The sequence below is a fragment of the Phasianus colchicus genome, chromosome 1, assembly GCF_987193195.1.
Source record: "Phasianus colchicus chromosome 1, bPhaCol1.hap1.1, whole genome shotgun sequence".
NCBI classification, from domain to species: domain Eukaryota; kingdom Metazoa; phylum Chordata; class Aves; order Galliformes; family Phasianidae; genus Phasianus; species Phasianus colchicus.
This window is the reverse complement of record NC_143436.1, coordinates 185,184,678-185,202,491: the sequence shown is the minus strand read 5'-3', so window position 1 is coordinate 185,202,491 and position 17,814 is coordinate 185,184,678.

Sequence of the window (17,814 nt, the reverse complement as noted above, 5' to 3'; positions counted from 1 at the left end):
AACTCTGCTCTAAACTAGAAGTATGACACTATTCCTTGGTACCTGAACGTTATACATTATATCTATGGAGAAAAATTTCTACGAAGGACATGTGCTTAGCTCTTAAAGGGAAGTGACACTTTATTAAATAAATAGAAGAAAGCTAATGAAATTACTTATGTGTGTGCCCGGGTTAGATGACTGCAGTAATTTCTATGTAATACTGAAACACAGCTATTTAGTGTTTGATTTTTGTTTGTTTTATTTTAGTTTATCTTCTAGCTTTTAGTTTTTAAATTTATTGTCATTATTTGTGGAGTATTATCTAATTTTATCTGTTTCTATATCAAGTCCTATCTGCATTAAAGCAGACCTACCTAGTGCTATTCTGCACAGATATCTAGAAAACAAAGAATGATTAATTTTCACTCAGATTAACTCTTCCTTGCTGCCAGTTAATTTGTCTTTGCAGTGTTTTCCTGAAATTATACGTTATTCCACTTTACTAGGGAATTAGGTCAGAAGTGGTAGGTATCAACTTTGCTATCCACTGTCCAGTTTTTATGCCTTATCCAAGAAAATAGGAGGCTGACTGTTCTTCCAGTATTTTTACATATTATGCAGAACTTTAATTCAGAATAGAGCTTCAATTGGTTTCTGTTTCAGCTGTCAACACTTAGGATCCCAGCAAAATTTCTGTTGTCTGAAAAACATAATCCTTTCTATTACAAAGTACCAAAATAAGGTAGGGATCCTGTGGGATGATATCATAACTAAAACTGTAACAGATTGCTTACACATAACAGGGTAATAGCAAGTTACATGCATTCTGACACATTTTATCTTTTTTTTTTTTTTTTTTTTTTTGCTTGGCACCTCTAGGGAAGTGCTGTAATTCACTCTAGTTTTCATAAAATTTTGACAGACTCCAAAACAATGTTTCATTTTTGATTTCTGCTAGAGTTGTTTGCCCCTTTGCTCCATGCTCTGTTTTTTTTTGTTTGTTTGTTTGTTTTTGTTTTTTTCCTAATTTTCCTACTTTTTCCATATTTCAGAAAGTTGTTCCTGAAGTCCTGTTTTATTGATTATAGAAAAGTACAATAGTTCCTCCTAATGGAACTGTGCCAAGTTTCATTATGGTGCTTAGCCCTGGAAGAAGCCTTTGAAAGAAAATCTTGCTTTCCCCACAAAGACAAGATTAAATATGAATTGGTGGATTTAGGGGGTGTACAATGAAATATGCTGTGTCCCCAAAAGAGACCTAACAAATCTGACCACGTGTGAACTGATATTGCATAATTTTTCAAAGCAGAAGACTACAGAGATTTTCAGAATAGGCAAAGTGCATCTACAGCATCCAGAATATGTATTTCTCAGAACTGAAGTCCTAGACTTATAGGATGGATATGCTAGAATTTCTGTTTTTTATGACTGTAACTGCCTGAATTTTAGAACAAGCAGAACAATCTGTCTTTTGATTTCAGCAATAGTCCTTCATAAATTACTAGGGATAAACTTCAGAAAAAGAAAAAACAACAAAAAAGTGCATAATAATACAACAATAATAATAATAAAAAAAAAAACAATAAAAAAGTGCACACAAACATGTAAAAAACTGTAACCTGAATCTTCAAACATATTCAATCACATTCAACAGAGAACTGATTATTCAAAGTAATCAGCCACATTAATAGTGGCATAGGAGCTATCTGTCAACGTAATTCCGACTATATAAAAGGAAATGAGTTATTATATAGAATTTCACTTGTTAGCAAAATAAGGTTTTATTTTCGATATGGAAATAACATTTAGGAAATTAGTTGTGCTTGCTTTTTTTTGTTTGTTTGTTTGTTTTCTTTGACTTTTTCAATCTAGTTGTCAAATGTAATTTAACATTATGGTGCATATACCATCTGGGCTTGACAGAGCTCAATGAATAGAAATGGGAGAGCTGCTGGACATGAAAGTTATTCCATGATACTAAATAAAAAGAAAATAAATTGTCACAGTTTTTTTGAGGTTGAAAATCCATCTGGCCCAGGTCCTGCTCCAGCAGGGATAACTAGAGCAGAGTGCCCAGGACTATGTTCATGTGGCTTTTGAAGTTCTTCAAGGAGGAGTCTCCACAACCTCTCTGGGCAACCTTTGCCAATGTTCCATCACCTGCACAATACAAAATTGCTTATTGATCATCTGAGAGATGTGCTTCTCTTTGCCTCTTGTTCTGGTACTGGGCACTGCTGATAAGAGCCTGGCTCTGACTGCTTTGCAGCCTCCCTCAGGTATTTATAGACACTGATGATATCACCCTGAGCCTTCTCTTCTTCAGGCTGAACAGTCTGAGCTCTCTCAGCCTCTCCTCAAAGTAATTATTTTCATGTCCCTTTATTGGACTTTCTCCAGTACTGTTGAATCACCACCTGGACCTCTAACTGATCACCTGAGACAAGCAGTAAGTCAGCTGCAGGAGCACAAGTAAAGGCAATTCACCTGTATGACTGGAAGAAGTGGAGCCAGGCTCCACCTCTCCTAGACCCCATTTAAGGGCTGACTACCACTGAGGAAAGATCTTTTTCTGGAGATTGTTTCTCTTGGAGTTGAGTTTTTTTTTTTTTTTTTTTTTGTAAGCCTAGGAGATGGGTGAGCATTTTCATTTATTTCCAATTATTTTTCCAATTATTCTTTTCCAACATGACAATCTTTCTAGCTATATGATCTCTGGATATCAACCTAATCACACCACTTTGTATATTTATTAGTTGTATGAGTACATACTCATATGTATGTTTTATTGTTTTATATGTGTTTATATGCATGCTTATTTCTTGAACTGAGGAGCCCAGAACTGGCTATGCTGTTTTCAGCACATCCTGGTATCTGGGATTATTCTTTCTCAAATGTAGTACTTCATACTCCCCCTTTCTGAACTTCAAGAGAGTCTTGTTAGGACATTTTTCATGGATGGCATCATGATTTCAATATTTTTATTGATGACCTGGATGAGGGCATTGAGTGCACCCTCAGTAAGTTTGCAGATGACACCAAGTTGGCTGGAAGTGTCGATCTGCCTGGGGGTAGTGAGGCCCTACAGAGAGATCTGGACAGGCTGGAGAGCTGGGCTGAAGCCAATGGGATGAGGTTTAATAAGACCAAATGCCGGGTCCTACACTTTGGCCACAGCAACCCCAAGCAACGCTACAGGCTTGGGGTGGAATGGCTTGAAGACTGTGTAGAGGAAATGGACCTGGGGGTGTTGGTTGACGCTCGGCTAAACATGAGCCAGCAGTGTGCCCGGGTGGCCAAGAAGGCCAATGGCATTCTGGCTTGTATCAGAAGCAGTGTGACCAGCAGGAGTAGGGAAGTAATTGTTCCCCTGTACTCAGCTCTGGTGAGGCCGCACCTTGAGTATTGTGTCCAGTTCTGGGCCCCTCACTGCAAGAAAGACATTGAGGCCCTGGAGCGTGTTCAAAGAAGGGCAACAAAGCTGGTGAGGGGTCTGGAGCACAGGCCTTATGAGGAGCGGCTGAGGGAGCTGGGATTGTTCAGTCTGGAGAAGAGGAGGCTCAGGGGAGACCTTATTGCTCTCTATAACTACCTGAAGGGAGGTTGTAGCGAGCTGGGGGTCGGCCTCTTCTCTCGTGTAACTGGTGATAGGACTAGAGGGAATGGTTTCAAGCTTCGCCAGGGAAGATTCAGGCTGGATATTAGGAAATACTACTTCTCTGAAAGGGTGGTCAGGCACTGGAATGGGCTGCCCAGGGAGGTGGTGGAGTCACCGACCCTGGAGGTGTTCAAAGAACGTTTGGATGTTGTGTTGAGGGATATGGTTTAGTGAGAACCATTGGTGATAGGTGGATGGTTGGACTGGATGATCTTATAGGTCTTTTCCAACCTTAGTGATTCTGTGATTCTGTGATTCTGTGATTATCTGATATATTAACCACTAGTTTTATGTCATAGCACTGAGGGTATGCTCTGCTCCATCATCTAGACTGTTAATGAAAATGTTAAAAAGGATCAACCCCAGTATGGACCTCTGGGATACTCTGTTCATTACTGGCCTGCAGATAGGCTTTGTGCTACTGATTACTACTCCCCAAGCTTGGCTGGTCAGCCAGTTTTCAATCTCATCTAGCCTCTACTTCAGTACCACCCAGCTCTGTGAGAAACTTATGGGGGGCAGTGTCAAAAGCCCTACTGAACTCCAGGTAGATATAATCTCCAGGTTACCACGAGTGATTGAAGATTATTGAGAGTGACCTTGTAATGACATTACCTAGCCCCCTCAGCATGCATGGGTGCATCCTATCAAGTTTCATGTGTTTAAGTGTGTCCAATTTGCTTCAGTATTACCTGACCTGATTCTCTTTTTTGCTTCAGGCTTTCCCACTAGTTCTGAGGACCTATGCTCCCTGAAAAGCAGTGTTGCTATTAAAGACTTGTAAATTACATGAAACAATATTATTTTTTCTAGTCCAAATTATTCAGCTCTCTAATTTCAGAGCAGTGATACTAGCACTGAATTCTTCACAAGTATGAGAATTTGTAAATTGCTTCTTCATGAAGTATTATTAAAAGAATAAGTTTAATATTAAGAAAGCTAATACTAGATAATAAGATTGTCTACTTGTTCTTTTGGTTCATATGATTGAGTTATTACAGAAAGAGAATATACCCTCCTTGATTTAACAAAGAAAAATAACTTTTTTCAGGCATTAGATTTATTAAAATCTCTATTTCATGAGAATATAATGACTTGATATGACAAAGATCAAATGAAAATATCCTATTTGTTTATCGGAAAAAAATCCTAGTGTGCTCACGTTACAGCGTAAGCAATACTATGAAAAATTTTTAAGATCTAAAGCAAATAAGAATTAGAGTGATGGTTTCATAGGTGAAATGAAGCAGAAAATCCTGTGTTAAGCACTTGTAAAGAACTTCTTTCAAAGCACTGCTAAAATCAGGCCTACACATCAAACCTCATTTTAAAGTTAATAACAGGATTGAGTTCAGAACTTGTCTCCTAAATCTGAGAATACTGAGGTAGACAGTTCATGCTGAGATGGAAACCATCTACTGCACAGTGTTCTGAGTGGGTGGTTGGCATCAGAAAGCCAAGTTTGTCTGTCTGAGTATAAAGTCAAGGTGTACAGAAAAACTGCATTCTGCCTCTTAATACTGCATTTGGCTGAAATAATAATACACCCTGGAAGCTCATAGTTTGAGCTTTTAACATTTTGAGAACAGTTAGAGAAGCTGATTGCTTTACATCTTCCTTTATAGGTAAATATTTAGACTACACTCTACTGTTTTGTCTGAGGTGATAATGAACCAAGGGATGCTGACTGTGAATAAGGAAGACTGAATTACTACAGTTTTGTAATACTAAGGCTGCTGCTTAAAATATTTTCATACTTGATATCACCTTGACCTAGGAGACAGGAAGTCAAGTAGAGTTTAGCCTTTTGGATGTGCTAACCCCTTTAAGTAAGGGGTGTGTCATTATACAAATCTGAATATTTAATGTGTATGATTGTGTATGATCGATCAAATTGCTCAAAACTGTAGAACTGCCAATGGATCATTTACTTTAACTATCTTATAAGTTGTTTGGTTTTTTTCCACAAACATCTAGAGAACTCACTTGAAGAGATTGTTTTACATTGTTTTTTCATAGTATCTCAGCATTTCTTGAATTTGCAAACTATTCAGGGGAAGGAAAATGCCTCAGCATCCTCAAAAAGATAAATGGGTTATTCTCTCATGTCTATTCTTTACTTATACTTTCTGCTTTACAATGTATTGTAGCAAATAGAAGCATTCATATGTAGCAAAAAAGGCTCGAAATCCTAAATTATCCTAAATTAACACATTACAATAAAAAATAAGTATGAAAATATATTGTTACAACTTTTTCTTGAGTTCTTTTCCATGCAGTAAGTATATAAGTAATCCTTACATGTGAGAAAACCTTGATTTCTGCAAATGATTAAGCACCTGCCTACCTTTAGGAAGTAGTGGATTAATTCTTTGCTTTGTTTGTACATGTAGCTTTTGCTTTACCTACTGAAATGTCTTTATTTCAGTCCATGAGTTTTCTCAGTTACCTAATTCTCCATCCCTATGTCATTAGAGTCTAGTGCAGCTAATCCACAAGAGTTAATTGTTATCATATTTTATTATTTTTAAATTTTTGGTTTAGTTCTAAAATACTTCTTTAAATTAAATAGTAATAAATAAAGGTCATGTCAAAGTGTTATTGTGAATTTCTTTTGTTTAGATTTCTTTAGTTTGGATATATTTAATCAGATCTGGAAATAGAAGATCTGGGTTTCTTTATTTATTTTTCTCAAAAGTCTCATAAAAATGTAATGTTAAAAAAAATTATTTTACAAGGGCTTAATTGTTAAGCATCACATTCCCAGGAAAAAAATCCCCCATCTCTAAACATCCAGAGCTCCAAATCTATTTTTAAAAATTAAAGATAGTTAGAACTAAAAATACAAATGTCTAATAGTATAAAGTAATGATACATAAAATTATGTGAACTCCTTTCACAGAACTTGTAATCTAGTCTTGTAGCAAGAATACAAAATAACTTCAAAAAGTACAGTTCAGAATTCAGAGCACCTTCTGAATAGACTTCCATTTCAGAATTATGAATGTCTTTTAAAAGCATCTACTAGTTTTCCTTGTCTATTATTATTCCCATTCTTTTTATTGATTTTGATGGCCCTTCTGCTTTTCCTCTCCTACATTTTCTATAGAAACTTTTCATATTCTTTCTGAATCAAATTGTATTTGAGAACTCAAGCAATTTTTTCCTTGTTTCACAGGGGATTATGTCTCACAACATTCATTAGAAGTTACATTAGGCTATACAGGCTTATAGGTTAGTAGTGCCTCATTGTGGAAAAATTCACACTTCACATATATACATCAACTTTTTCATCTCAGAAATATTAAAAGGTGATAATGAACACAAACCTGTCTGCAGTGTTATATGCCTTTGGGTGTAGGATATTGTAACGAGCTGTCTTTAGAGGTCCCTAAAAAACCCTAAAAAATTTTGTCTATTATAGAATTATGAAGCATAACTGCTAAAGAGTATGCCACCTTTCTTGGCAGATATCTGTACATCTCCTTTCTGGAGATATCTGTACATCTCCTACTTTGTTTGGTGTTCACAGTGACTCAGCTTGAAAGGATGTAAGAGAAATAAGCGGTCTTTATAGAAATCAAGTATTTTAATTCAGATATATATATTTGTTTCACTATGAACATTTTGTACTGATGATGAAATAATATTTTTCACAGAAATTTGGAGTTTTATGTCATGGTGAAAACTCAGGCTACTTTTTTTTTTTTAACAACTTTTTCTGGATTTTGTTAGAAAATTTTTAAAATCATGTATGTTTTGCTATGCTTTTCTGAGTAATAAAATCAACATAAATGCCAACAGTGTGCAAATCCTGACATTTTCTACGATGTGACTCATGAACCTGCCACAGGAAAGAAATTGATTTTTCAATAATTGCTGGATTTTATTTTTTACTTCACAAGGCTCTATTGGAGATTAACTCTCCGACATCAGTTATATAAGGAGAGGATCTCCACCCTGAGGATCCTTAACACAGGAAATCTAAGGAATGCAATGAATTAGGACAGCAGATTACTAGAGAGTTAGCAGCAGCCAGTGGCCTGGGCCATAGTTCAAATGGTCCTTATAAGCATGTTTCTGAGTATTGCATTTTTGATTTTTATTGCAGTAGCAGTCACAGAAACAAGGAATTGCAAGGGATATCATCTAGTCCAACCCCCTAGCTAAATCAGGTTCCCTTGACTAGGAAAGCATCCAGGTGGGTTTTGAAAATCTCCAGAAAAGGAAAGTCAGCAACCTGTCTGGGAAGCCTGTTACAGGGCTCTTTCACCTTCAAAGTTTTAAGAAGTTTTTTTTTCTAAGGTTCTGATGGAACTACCCGTGGTCCACTTTGTGCCAATAGTTCCTTGTTCAGTCACTGCACTACACTGAAAAGAGCCTGGCCCCATCCACTTGACCTTCTCTTTTGATATTTGTAAGTGTTGATAAGATTCACCTTGGTCTTCTCCGGGTTGTAGGAACTATCTCGGGTTTCTCATCTCATCAGTGCTGCAGCCCCCTAATCATTTTTGTTGTCCCCCACAGTACTCTTTCAAGGAGATCCCAGTCTTTCTTAAACTGAGGAGCCCAGAACTGGACACAGTACTACACACGTGGCCTCACCAGGGAAGACGAGACAAGGAGGATCACCTCCCATGGTCTGCTGGCCTCACTCTTTTTAATGCACCCCATGACACCATTGGCCTTTTTGGCCACAAAGGCATACTGCTGGCTCATGGCCAACCTGTTGTACATCAGGACAACCAGGCCCTTCTCTGCAAAGCTCTTCCCCAGCAGGTCAGGCACTAACCTGTACTGATTTGTGCAGCTATTCCTCCCACAGGAGCAAGTTCCTATTGCTTGCTCTAGTTTAACCTAATCAAACTCCTCTCCACTCAGCTTTCCAGTCTGTCCAGGTCTTGCTGAATGGCAGGACAGCCTTCTGTTGTGTTAGCTGCTTCTCCCAGCTTTGATCCTTATTTGAAGTACTTTCTGTGTATGTGCATTCAAATAAGAGATGGATATTTTGTTTATTTTTCAAATTTTGTCAGGAGAAATAATTTGTCATTACTGTTTATAGAACTTCTTCATTCCTTAAATAATAATTTGTCCACGGGAATTAATTATTTAGAGAAAAAATCTATGCTAAGAAGTTTAAGTGTATACAGTAATGTAGCAGGACTTTTTATGCTGTTCTGTATACATCACAATTGATTTCTACTGACTTCTTTTATTTTGAATTTTTTCATAAAGATGATGAGAAAGTTTTCATGATGAGAGATGGCATCCATTCATTTGTCTTAGAGGCATTATACATATTTTCTATATCTTACCATAAAATGTGAATATTATCCTCCCTTAATGCTTCTGTATTCCCTGATAATGAATGTCCCTCAGTGTGGGACAACCTATGCTCAGGGCTTACTGGATTGTCTAATACAGTAACCCAGCTGTCTCTGCCACTGACATTTAGTAGACCCTATATCTGTACTTTTGGGTGACTGCCATTGCTGCGTTAAGGTTATGTGACAGGGAGAAGTTTTGGAATCACAGCATATTGATGAGTGCTAGTTGCTGGAGACCAGGAGCAACAGATGGATACAAGCAAGCACACTGAGTTGTTCTAAAGTAGGTGGGAGACTCAACTTAGCAGCTGTCAGACAAACCATCTCATCAGCTATTTAAGTCTCTTGTTCGTTTTCAACAGTCATAGAAAAGTAAAATGCTTTTTTGTTCTATCTGTATCCTCTTCTCTGCAGCGATGTGGCACAGAAGCCTTGGGGCTGTACTCAGCATTGTAAGCCCAGCCTTAGGCTACATGCATCTTTTCTTCTTCCCTACTTGCATGCAGTCCTCAGCCCTTTTCTTAAGTCATTTTAGCACACCAGCACTACAGAATAGTACTCACTTTAAGTGAGTTTTCTCCCAGGCTAGCAAAAGGACTGAGTTTGCAGACTCACGTAAGTGCCAGAATTAGTGCAACTACTGAGGGCATGAACTTTGTCAGTCTGAATAAATAAAATGTGTGCAAATTATTATTATTTTTAATTAGCCCACAACTGTTACATAGTTTTTTATATCATTTAGCAAAATAATTACTTTATCAGAAAAAATAAAACAAGAACAAAAAGCATTTGGAGATAGGAGGCCCACGTAGCCAATGTAGAAGAGCACGCTGTGCTGTTTACAGGTGGGATGTGGACTTCTCTGCAGCTAAAGCCAGGCTGCACTAGTTTTCCTAGCTGGCTTTGCAGTAATGGGAAATAGTTCCATTTAAAACAAGACTGCTTTAAACCAGTGGTAGTCAGGCTCTTGACTCCCTCCTTCTATATAGCAGTCTTTGTCTGCATTAGCCTCTTCAGGTTTGAGTGAAGAGAGATTGAATGTGAAGATTAATCTCTCACTACAGATGGTCTCTTTTGCAAGGAATTAGTACATTTCTAAGAAGTGTGGGGCTAGTACTGTATTTCTCCATCATTTCATGAAGGCTATCAGTTTCTAGTGCAGGAAAAGCTATAAAAATACATTAGTATTTATCTATTTTTTTTCTCCACAAAGGGCTCCTTTAAATTCTCTCCCTGGGTAAGAGCCAACCAAGTTCTCATTACTGGGAACTTTAAAATCTGTGCTGATCTGCAAAACAGAGCATGAGTGATGTGGACATTACTTATGTAATTGGTTTTGTGCATATTACAATCACATACTGGCTTTAAAATATACCCCCTTGGTGTGTTCATTATATCCATCTCTCTTCCACTTCAGCAACAGATATTTGCAGTAATTTATCACTGTTTATTTTAGGAAAGCAATGAATATTCAGCAATGGCCTGCATTCTAAGTGTTCCCAAAATAATATACATGTTAAATTTATAACATATTTTGTATTTTAACATTTCTCTTATTAAGTTCTACAAATTACAAAGAGATGAGTTACTGTCATGTCATCTTACCTTTTTTTTTCATTTCTTTTTTTTCATTTATTAGTGATTAGAAATGAAACCAAGACTCCTAGAATGGTAATTTGGGCTTTTGTCTGGTGATTGTGTGATTTATTATTCATCTTGTCTTCTTTTTATATTAACATGTTTTCATTTTAAATGACTTATGAGGTTTTATGATTTCTAGATTTATATCTTTAAAACTATTCTACATTTTATACAGTCTTTAAAGGAATACTTAATTGTATAAACACTTAAAGATACTGATAAATCTCTTGTAAGGCATGTACAGTATAAGTGGTAACTCCATAATTTAGAGCTTTATATCACAGCATGCTATAAAACTTTCTTATCAGCACTACTTGGCAATATAAATTGATATGTTTGGTACTGTATTAAGAAGTAATGTACTCTTTCCTGTAGGTCACCTTACTCTGATTTACCCTTAGGCTAGTCTCTGCATTGAGGGTAGATTTATTAACAAACTTATAGATGAACTGAAAACAGTTCATCCATAACCATAATTAGTAGATGACCATGACTTATTCAGTTGTGTAGATTACCCAAGACACCTCAATTGCTGCTCTGCAGCAACAAGCTGCATATTCAACTTTGTGAATCAGTGCAGTACTGGAATTGGTAGCGGATATATCCAGAGGCCCAGGGCACTGTGTCTGTTTACTCCAAATTGATAACCTCTTACTGCACTAATTCTCAAAGGGATTTGCTGCTGCAGCAATTCTTAATACTCTTCTGATTGCAAAATACCTTGCATCTGTGCTTAAAAATGATAAGGAAACAGGAGATCCTCGCTGGAAAACAGCAAGACCTTAGTAGGGATTTACATAAAGAGGCTATGTGTTATAATATCCTCATATGAGGGATTTGGGGGCTGGACACGAATATTCCTAGGCCTGTTGTTCTACCAGAAAGAATAATTATACTTGTGTCATGGCCTTAGAGAACTGGTAATGAACTATATATCTCATTTAGGCATTAGTTTCCACAGTATTTATCAACTGAGACATGTAAGAATCAATAGAGCAGATACCTCACACTACAGCATTTGTGTTACGAGTCTAGTTGCTGCATGTACTCAGTAGCAGCCATAAAAACTCATTCTACTCTTTTCTCACTCCCTACGAGCCAGACACTCCATTGCCTCCTTTCCAATAATTTATTCACAGGTGAATTTGTTCCACCAGCAGATTGTTTGGAAAATGTCCCTTTCATTTTTATCCCAAACGAAGACTTTTTATTACGTTATGTTACTTTTCACATAGATATAACATCAGGGAGGGGAAGGAAAAGAAACAATTGTCCCTCTACTATTAAGCAGATGCCTGTGTTCTATTGCAATATGTGCAGTGTAAAAAGGCACCTGAGTCACCCAGTGAGAGACAGGCAGCCAGGGAAAGGGTAGATTGTCAGTTATAAGAATTGATCTGATCCAATAAATTGATCTGATAAATTTTTGTTTCTAAGAAAGTGAAAGAAACCTTATTTTGATTTAGATGGATGGTCAGACTCTCTCCAGAATCTCTATAATTATGTTCAGAATCCGGAAGAAATTTTTAGAAAAAAAAATAGAAAAAATCCTTTTAGTAAAACCTTGAGGGCTACAAAATAGAAATTAATTATAAAACCAAATCTATCTCCTTTTTTATTTGCAGTTTTCCTTTACTGAGCCTGACATAAGAATCTTAAAATAACCAGTCAACCATGTGTTCCTTCCTAAAGAGTAATGGAAATCTAAAAATCTAACGCTTGGTCTCCTCAAGTGCCCAGTTCCTTCATGTACTCTGAAATATCCCAAAACAACTACAGAGTTTCTTCATAAAAACTGTATAACTCTGATGAGGAGCTTGTGCTACAGGGGTCTGCATCAAAGGGAAAAGTTTTAACCAGATGGCTGTCTGGCTTCAAGTAGAATACAAAAAAACTTGCATGAATTCTTAGGATATTTTTTGAAAGTTTCACAGTACATGGAAGAATTTGACCAGAAGCCATAAACTGACAATCTTTTAGAAGAGTATGGGCTGAAGGTTACTTAGCAATTTGCAAATACTAGATTTAATCAGAATAATTATGAATCTACATATAATTTTAAGAGAAGTCATTAATGTATCAAAATGTCTCCTGGAAGGAAAAAAAAAAAAATGTATTTATTTTATATATATCAGATATATGTAAATTTAATCTCTAGTTGTCAGTAGAAATTCCAAACTCTGTAGTATTTTTCTGCTATTCTTATGGAAAAAGTAGTTATTTCGCATTTCAACTGACACTGATCATGGAGTATTTCAAGATAGAGACCATCACACACTCTATGTACTGATTTAAAAAAAAAAAAAAAAAAAAAAAAAAAGTCAAACTAAACCAATACTTGTAGTGTGTTTAGTCAGTGGAGAAACAGGCTTAAGGAAGTGAACTCTGACTGTTCAACCTTTGTGTAACAAAGGAAAAAAAGAAAATAAAGCAGAAATAGATGTGTTGTAAGGGCAAAGCCAGCTGAACTGAAATTCAGCTGTATAAAAATTCAAGTGGAGACCAGAACAACTTGAGAAAGTAAAAATAAAACTTGGAATTTTTTTTGTTTGTTTGTTTGTTTTTTGTTTTACACTTTACACCCTTCTCCTTTCTCCTCTTCTAATTTACTGAACTACAAAGAGAAGGTGGAGATGATGGCAAAAAGCTGAAAAAGCTGAGAAAAGCACTTGATTCTTTTGGACAAGTCTCGAAAAAGAGTACTGCATCTGGTATTGGAGACTGCAGTATCTTATAAGAAGGTATAAAAAAATCTGTACATTAAAAACTAGTATTTCAGTGTCACTGTTTAATTTAAAGAAAGATATAAGATTAACACAGAAAATTCCTTATTCTAAATTGAATATGCCATGTACATACCTAATTAATATTACGTTGTGTGATCTTTCTGTTCAGACTTATGGCAATTAATCAGCATCAGGTTAGCAAGTTTTACATATTTTTTTCTGCATTAAAATGCAATATTTACACATGTAGTCTATGCAGAAAAATAACCTCTTGTAAAATATAACATATTTATTAGTTGAATGTCCATTAAACCTCTTACTGTTCAGCAATGAGTGAGTAAAATGCATTCTGATTCAGACTTCTTTGCTTTATGCCTTTTGAAGGGTAAGTTTTTGTAAGGAAAATAATGCCTTTTAATTCAGAGTGAATGCCACTCCTGAGTGAGACCAGTTTTATCCTCTGAGATTCTTAAATCAACTTCTACATTATTTATGCAGAAATATCCAGATTGATCAAAGTCTTAATTTTTATGTTAGAAATCTCATTTCTCAGTCTTGTAACTATCCTCAGGAAACCCAGAGTTGTAGCATATGGAGTGATTAGAGCCCCTGTTCAGAATTTTCAGGTAAGTATTAAGTATATGCTATATAAGTCTTCTGCACCCTAGGCAAAGATAGGTTTTCAATCTCCTAGAAGTAGAACATTGCTTTAAATATTGAAGTATAATTTCTTTGTAAGAGCATAGAGATTTCATATTATTTCTCTTCTAGAATTAAATATTTTCCCATCTCATGCTGAAGGCTGTTGAATGCATTGAGTAAACTTACTTTATTGCTCTGAATAACTGAGCCTTGCAACTTATTTTATTTTTTTCCAGTGTTTGTTGTCTCTATAATTTTGTTTCCGTTGCAGGATTTTTGTAAATTTGGGCTGACATAGCCATGGTTTTGGTTCAGTTTGTGAACTATTTTGTGCAAATCTATTTGGTGCTTCATTCTTTTCTGATTATGTCATATTAACTTCTGAGCAAATAGATATATGCTGATGGTTGTTTGTTACATCTAACGTGAATGTAACCTAAAATTTATTTTTGTTCTTGCTTGGGAATAAGCACTGGATGAAATAGTGTTTCTTTCAGCTGGGATGAAATTGTTTTCTTCAGAGTATCTGGTATGATGCTATGTTTTGGTTCTAGGAGAAAAACAATGTTGATAACACAACAATGTTTATAGCTGCTGCTAAGCAGAGTTGTACAGAGCCAAGACACTTCTCAGTGAAGGGCTCAAGGAGCTGGGAGGGAACAGAATTAGAATGGCTGACTTAAATTGGCCAAAGTGATATTCCTTATCATATGAAATCAAAAGGAGTTTTGAAGGGGATGGGAATTGATCTTGCTCTCTTCTGTTGCTTGGGGGGCAAGTTGCGCAATGATAGGGAGGTGGTGAGCAACTGCTTGTGCATCACTTGTTATATACATTCCTGTATACATATGTCATAATTGTTATCCTTTCCCTTATCTCAATAAGTAGTTTCATCTCAACCCACGATTTCTACTTTTTTTTTTTTTTAAATTCTTTCCCCCAGTCCCACTGAAAAGGGAGGGAGGGAGCAAATGACTGTGTGGTGCTCAGCTACCTGCCAGGTTGCACCACGTCAAATAGAAAAGCATTTGTCCTGCAAACAAATCTACTTTTTATCATAAATTTAACATGCATCACAAATTAATGGAGGTAATTTCTATAATAATATCATAATCCCTGGAAGAACTGCAGCTATCTATTCAGGTGCACTCCTTGATGGGAATAATTACCTTCCATCCTCACTGGATAATTGTCTTTTGATTGAGGTCATCAGACCAATCATGTCTGTGAGAGCCAGAAACTATTGCTTGGGTGAAAAGAGATGGGGATAGGAAAGAAGGTAGAGACCAGAACATTAACTGTGGAAGGGAGAATTGGTGAAGAGAATCTGCATGTATTTTCCTGCTTCGTTGTTTTTACTGGTATTTCAAATAATATGTTCACTTGAAATTGGGTAGCTATTAAATATGATAAAACCTGTATCTATTTTTTTGTTGCTTCTTCCAAAAGAAGAGTGTTATTTTATTAGTTTTTAAACAGATAATTTTCTTAATGCAGGCTTTCAAAATAGTGCCACCATGAATATGTGTATCCATTTGGAACTCTGTTGTTGTTTATCTGTTAATAGTTTACACCAATGGATTTAGCAATTTAGTAGCTTGGATTTTTTTTCCCTAGGTCTTTAGATCGCAGTGTTTCTCAGTATTGAAAATTGCTTTTACTTGGTTAGTTATTTGACAGTGATACAGCTCAGAATGGCAGTTATTACTGCAGTATATATCTTTCCTGTTATTCCATAAATGTGATACTGTTTGCGTTGTAGGAAAAAATTACCTAGGCTATTAGCAGTCAGTTTCAGCATTGTACCTCCAAGTTGTATTTAAGAAGAATGTTTCCCTTCTGTTTTACATATTATGAGCAGGCAGTGGTGCACCTTGATACTTCAAAATATTTTGGTATTTTTCATCATGGGTACTCATATTTATAATTTCCACAAGTAACAAGAAATTATTTCTTTGTACAAATGTACATGATTAATTTTGTCAGTGAAGAAAAATCAGTGTGATTCATGTTGATTGACTATGGAGAAGAAACTGTTGCATCATATACTAAATAAGTTTTATGCATTTTAAAGAATAGCCTTTCCTTATAGTTTTTTTTTTTTTTTTTTTTTTTTTTAAGTTAATGATATACAAGGGTTAAATTTAAAACTGGGTGGTTTTATTTTTGGATGTTGTAGATGAAAATGTGAATTCTGGCTGTGCTGTTATTTCTCTGATATTCAACAGAAAGTGTGTCTTGCAGGAAGAATATGCTAGCCATACTTCAGAAAGAATATCTCTGGATATTTCAACCATCTCGTAGAATGTACTTGCATAACCCATGCTTGGGCTAGTAAATTTACTTCCTCTGTTCAGTGCATCTTCAGCGAGTGAGTTGTTTTGTTCATAAGTGTATTACATTACATTTTAAACTGCAAATAAAACCTAGTAGTTTATGACAAGGATGGGCATATGGTAAATATTGAAAGAGTTTAGGGTTGTTTTTTTTTTTGTTGCTTCAATATGAGACCTCATGATGAATTTTCATAAGTCTGTTTGGAAATAAAGCTTCAGATGGCAAATGTAGTGTTCCTGAACTGTCACCAAGTTAACATGAGCAGAGGATTTGCTCTTCTCAGTGACTTTTTAAAAATTGTTTACTATCAGAATCTGCTGCTGGGAGAGATATAAAGCAAAAACTTGTGAAGTAATTCCTCCTTTAACTTATAAAAATGTGCTTATATAAAGTGGATACTTGAAAATGAAAGCATACAACATCTCAAGCAGTGTAAGGAATGAATATATATAAATTATAGAATCATAGACTATCCTGAGTTGGAAGGGACCCATAATGATCATCAGGTTCAACTCCTGGCTTCACACAGGACCACCCAAAAATCTGACTGCATGTCTCAGAGTTGTCCAGATGCTTTTTGAACTTTGGCATGCTCGATACTATCAGCACTTCTGTGGGGGGCCTGTTCCAGGTCCAATCACCCTCTCGGTGAAGAACACTTTTCTGATATAAAATCTGAACTTCCCCTGTTGAAGTTTCATGCCATTCCCTTGACTTCTGTTGACAGACACCAGAGATCAGTGCTGCCCTTCTGCTTCCCCATTGAAGGCTTCCTATCAGCCTCCTCTTCTCTGAGCTCAACAAAATAAGCTGCTTCTTGTACATCTTCCCCTCCAGACCCTTCACCAGCTCTGTAGCCCTCCTTTGGCCACTCCCTCTCTAATAGTTTTATGTCCTTTTTGTATTGTGCCCTCCATGGAGTCAACAGAGCCTACCAATTTAGTAAGCAAGCTTGGTCAGTCCTACATCCAAGTCACATCCAATGTTCACATTTAACAGAAGTGATCCTACAATGGTGCCCTGGGAAACTCCACTAGTGACCAGCAAATAGCCTGATGCAACCCCATTTACTATAACCCTTTGTGCCCAACCCGTCACCTAATTGCTCACCCATTGCATTATGTTTTTATCGAGGTATATGCTGGATGTTTTGTCCAGAAGGATATTGTGAGAATCATATTGAAAGCTTTACTGAAATCCAAAAAAGGTAATTTCAATTGGCTTCTCTTGGTCAGTTAGTTCAGTAACATTGTAATGAAAGGAAATTAAGTTAGTTAAACAGGACTTTCCCCTCATGAACCTTTGTTGGCTGTGACCAATGACCACATTCAGGAGTTTTACAGTAACTCCTGGCATAAATTCTCCATAGTTTTATCAAGCACTGAAGTGTGACTGTAATTATCAGGGTCTTTTTTCTGCCCTTCTTGAAAATTGAAACAACTTCTACCAGCTTCCTATCAACTGGAACCTTTCTAGATTCTCAAGATCACTGAAAAATAAT